Here is a 5626-nt window from a genome sequence, read left to right on the forward strand (position 1 = left end):
TAAACTGGCAGTCCATCTAAGTTTGGCATATTCAATCCACTTAACTGATATGTTTAAGTGGTAATTTTCCTAACAAAATTCAGTTGGAGGATGAATGATATAGTTACGCTCTTGACAAAGATGAGGAGTGTGGTATCGTAAGAAAGTAGAATAGAGTTCCTGGTTATCTTATTGTTCTGGTTTATCCAAGTTCACAGAATATAGGAGGTTCTGCCATGTCCTGTGAGCTTCGGCAGACGTTAATAGAAGGAGCCCTGGGTTGACACGTTTTCATCACATAAATCTTCTGGTTGGTCCGCTTCATCTCCATCAGGAAAAATGTATAGAGAATGGTAGATTTCCACAGATATCCTTATATGCAGGCAATTTAGAATCTCTGTTACGGAGCAATTTTTATGTCCCAATACAGAGCCGTTTGCATTGATTATATTGTCCTGTGTGTCCATCCATTCAGTCCATATGCTTCCCATTTGTCCAGGCATTTTAGTTTTAGGCTAGACTCTGATAACATCGCTGGTTGAAATAGTTCCAGGTATCCTGTGGGTTTTCTTTTGACCATGAGTAGTGGGCTGGCCTTTAAATTCCATCTTTTCATGATGCCTTGAAAACCTTTACCAATAGTTTTTGCTGTGATGTTCACATACTGCCATTGTCGAAAGTAAGCAGCATAAAGAGGGAATGCCTGGCTTCACTGCAGCATTATCTGTTACATGAACCATTTTAACTTTCTGTTTCGGAGGCAATTCATTCTCAGCAAAATTCCAGTATAGAAGAATTAATAGATGTATGGAAGCGTGATACAGCTTTTCCTCCTACAGATAGAGCTGTCATTTTTTCCACTATTTTTCTTTGGAGTACATTTTAGGATGTGACAGTTTTTTATCTGAAGTCATGTGACCATATACTTTTGACCTGGTCCATGAAGGCATTATTAGCAGCTTCAGTGTGATAAGGCCAACTCTAGAGGAGCCTGATCCCTAAGGATGTATAGGCCGTGGTTCATCTTTCAGAGTACATAGTAGTTTACTTGCTAATTGGGCTTTTTTTTTTTTTTTTTTTTTACCATCAGAGACCAACTGCTTAACAAATGGGACATTTTCTTCAGAAGGATGGTCATCCTACTAAATACTACTCTTGCTGTGGAGACTTCTAACCAAAAGCCAGATATTTGTCCTGTTCCCCAAGCCCTGAACAGCACCGAGGCTGTCTGCATTGCTACCTAGTACCAGGGCGTTAGTCTGTGCCAGCAGCCTCCCACCTGGCATGGATAGGCAGGGGCAGAAGTGCAGGGCCTATGGTACTTCCAGGGGCCCCACCACTCTGCTTTCAGGGCTTTTCAATGCCACCACCACGTGTCAGCCTCCAGGAGCCTGCCTGCCAGCTGTCTGCCAATTAGAACATTCCTCTTGCTTAAGTGAAACTTTGTGCTCATTGATTAGTAACTCCCCATTTCCCTTCTCCATTCCACTTTTTGATTCCATGAATTTGACAGTTTTAGATACCTGATGTAAGTGGAATCATGCAGTATTTGTCTTTCTATGACTGGCTTATTTTACTTAACATAATGTGCTCAAGGTTCAGCCATCCTGCATATTGCAGAATTTCCTTCTTTACAAAGGCATTCCATTGTACGTATATGCCACATTTTCTTTATCCATCCATTTGTTGTCGGACATTTAAATTGTTTCTACATCTTTGTTATTGTGATAGTGCTGCAATAAACATAGAAATACTAATACCTTTGAGATTCTGATTTCAATTCTTTTAGATAAATACCCAGAAGTGGGATTTCTGGATCACATGTAGTTTTATTTTTAATTTTTTTGAGGAACCTCCATACTATTTTCTGTAGCAGTTGTACCATTTTGCATTCCCACCAACACTGTGCAAGAGTTCCAATTTCTCCACAATCCTGCCAACACTTGTTATCTTTTATATTTCTGACAGTGGCCATCCTGACAGGTGTGAGGTGATATCTCATTGTGGTTTGGATTTGCCTTTCTGTGATTAGTGCCATTGAACATTTTTTCATATATCTGTTGGCCATTTTTATATCTTCTTTGGAAAAATGTTTATTCAAGTCTTTAGTCCACTTTTAAAATTAGGTTATTAGTTGTTTTTATTATAAGGAGTTCCTTATATATTTTGGCGATTATCCCATATCAGATTTATGGTTTGAAAATATTTTTTTCCCATTCCAAAGGTTGCCTTTTCAACCTATGATTCTTGATGGTTTCCTTGGCTGTGCAGAAAATTTCTAGTTTGATGTTCTCCCACTTGTGTTTGTTTTTGTAGCCTGTGTTTTTGGTGTCATATGAAATCATTGCTAAGATCAATTTCATGAAGGTTTTCCCCTGTGTTTTCTTCTAGGAGTTTTACAATTTCAGATCTTACATTTTAAGTCTTTATTTTAAGTTGATTTTTGTGTAAGGTGTAAGATAAGTGTCCAATTTCATTCTTTTGCATGTGGATGTCCAGTTTTCCCACTTGTCAAGGCTAAAGCTCTATACTTGTCTATCTGTAAAGTAAAAAAATACCTTGAATTATAAATATGTGTCTTAAAAATAGTGCTGTGAGTTAGAGTTAGTATAGAATAGAGATACGAGTAAGTTCTCTGAGGTCATAGTCAAGTGCTTCCACCATTCATTAGTTCATTCGTTCATACAGTCAACCTATGTTGTATAGACATTGGAAACCCTAGAAAGTTCCATCTTGCCCATTCCAGTCAGTCTCTTTTCTTATCCCTTAGAACTAACCACTGTTTCTATTAGTTTCCACCATAGATCAGTTTTTTCTGTTGTAGAACTTTAGAAAAGTGATCGCACAGTATACGTTCTTTACTGTAGGCTTCTTTTACTCAGCATAATGTTTTTGAGATTTACCCATGTTATTGTGTGTATCAGTAGTTTGCTCCTTTCAGAAGTTTTTACTGCAAAGAGTTTCTAATTTAATGGAACTTGCTTCTTTTTCATGTACTTTCTCTTTGAAAAATTCTAGCCTACTAGCTTACTTTTTATATTTCTCATCCACTTGATGATTACTTTAATTTTAGGTACAGTTTTAAGTCTATCCAGTTTTGGATCTCTAACTTTTTGCTTATTCCTTTTTCTTATAGTGCCCATGTAGTTACCTTCTGAGAGTTGTCAGGGTCATTTCCTTCTTTCTTTCAAAGCTCATATACATTGCCATCTTTTTGCTAACTTGCTTATTTAAGTGTGTATTTATCCAAGTATTTTATTTTTTCCTACCTTAGATCATATTCTTGCTGGTGAGTTATTTAAATACTCAGTTTAGAATACATACTAGTTTCTGGAAAAACTGGCAGAATTATTCATCGTATTTGGAAAAACATGCTAGATATTGAAAGAACCTACTTCCCTTTCTGTTCTTTTTTTTTCTTCCAGGTCCCTTTGACTTTGCAGGTGAGTCTGGAAGCATTAGTTGCAAAGGTATGCATTGGCCTCTCTGGTTGCACGAAAGACTAGAGATGCATAAAGTGAGCTTGTGCTATTCTGAGGAATAACTTCCATGTAGTCTGCAGATACTAGGTTCCATTAGAAAGTCAACACTCTGTCTGCTGCCAATAACTAAAGCTGCTGGAGAGTGAATTTGTGCAATCTCCATCTTTTCTATTTCTCTTTACTCTGTCTGAATTCTTAGTGTCCTCTGACTCCTGTCTTTTCTGGCCTTTCTTTTATTTTCTCAAATAAAGTCAGCCTTGCACAGAATTGTCACACCAACTCCCTTTTCAGCACTCCTTTTGCTGCTTGTTCCTTTTTCTTTATTTCTTCATACAAGCTTCTCCTTGCCTAGCCCCCAACTCTTAATGAAGAACCAGTAGAAGTTACATATTAGGTGATTTATTGCACAGAATAGGCTTACACGTTTATGGTAGTTGGCAAGGCAGACTGGTAGGCCATCAGGAAGGGCAGATGGAGACTCTTGGGTACCAGCTGAAGCTGTTATCCATAGAGGAATTTCTTCTTTTTCAGAGAATCTTCAGCTCTGCTCTTAAAACTTTTTAACTGATTGAATCAGTCCCACCTAGATTATTTAGGATAATTTCCCTTACTTAAAGTCAGTTGATTATGGACTTAATTCATAGCCACAAGACACCTTTACTATAACATTTAAATTAGTGTTTGATTAAATACGATGTTTCCCCCAAAATAAGACCTACCCCCAAAATAAGCCCCAGTTAAGATCGTCAGCCAGATGGACTACATTTAGTGCGTTATGACAATGTTCCAGAAGAGGATGACATGACTGGATTTGTTGTACATGAAAAAATAAGACATCCCCTGAAAATACACGCTAATGCATCTTTTGGAGCAAAAATTAATATAAGACCTGGTCTTATTTTGGGGGAAATATGGTATCAGATCCGGTCGTATTTTCGGGGAAACATGGTACTGGGGACTGTAATCTGGTCAAGTTGGCATATAAAAGTAACCACTATACCTCATTTCCTTTAGGATTTGTCTTTTACAAACTGGCTTAATTCATAACTAAAATGTTAACTGATTAGAGCTAAGTGCTTCCCAGGGGTAGTTTCATTTTATGAAGAAATCTTCAAGAACCAATTGAATGAAGCAATGATAAAATAAAAATAGCTAAGGAATGTGTGAGTTGAGGTGGGGTAGGGATAGGAATGAAAAGTACCACCTATTCAAAAGGTCAGGACTGCCCACAGGTATGGTCACTCCTTCTCATTGTCCCACATCTCCCCGTCAATCTCCTGGTGTACCAACCCTTCCTAATCTTTTGTTTTTATCTGCACGTATTCTCCACCGCCCTCACCAATATACAGCCCCAACACTCCCCCCCAGCATCTTGAGGTTTCCTTCCATGAACATACCTGGAGATTTATATCTATACCTAATATATCTACTACATTTGGGCTTCACTCAACCCCACAGTCCTGTGTACGTATTTATGGACCCTACTTTTCTCACATGTTTAATGTGTTCCCTATAAAGCTATAGGAGCTTTATAAAACTATAGGAGTTTTATAAAATTACAGGAATCTCCTAGAATTTGAAGACCAAATTATTCATTCACCCATCAAGTTTATCTAGGGCATTGGCGGGTGGTACATATAAAAGAAACAGATTCAATTCTCAGGCCAAAGGACCTTGGCTTTAGTGCAGGGGACAGAATGAAACAGAACAGAGAAAGGAGCACTTATGCTGACTGGGAGCTTAATAGAGCCCTTCAGCTGGGATGTGAAGATTAACAAGGATTTTGATGGATGGAGGTCAGGTTGAGTGAACTAAATGAGCAAATACAAGGAGGCCTGAAGATGCAGGAATATTTCAGAGCTTGCTTGTGGTTTGGATATGGGTTTAGATGGTTAGATAGTCACTTGGGGCACCAGGTTATTATTTAAGTGAGGCTGAAGCCTATTGAAAATTAAGAGAAGACAATAAAGTTTAGGACAGACTTAGAAGAGATAGTTGAAAAGCTAATAGAAGTTCAGAGAATACAATATCTAAGAAAATCAAGAGATGATATAAGTTATATTGGTTCAGTAGGGAGAGGCGTAGTGGCTGGTGAGCCAGTGTTCAGCTTTCTGTCTTGTTAGGCTACTCCTTTCCAGATCTTTTGGACATATAAAACCGGCTTT

General features: G+C 38.0%; 1 pseudogene across 1 annotated transcript; it reads right to left on the reverse strand.

Annotated features, from left to right (window-relative positions):
• Nucleotides 1–309: 309 nt before the first annotated feature.
• On the reverse strand, nt 310–1265 carry LOC308497873 (large ribosomal subunit protein uL3m-like; annotated as a pseudogene). Its single transcript has one exon. The product of its transcript is annotated as a large ribosomal subunit protein uL3m-like (transcript).
• Between the last annotated feature and the right edge of the window lie 4361 nt (nt 1266–5626).

The sequence above is a fragment of the Rhinolophus hipposideros genome (genome assembly GCF_964194185.1).
Source record: "Rhinolophus hipposideros genome assembly, chromosome: 5".
Taxonomy (NCBI): domain Eukaryota; kingdom Metazoa; phylum Chordata; class Mammalia; order Chiroptera; family Rhinolophidae; genus Rhinolophus; species Rhinolophus hipposideros.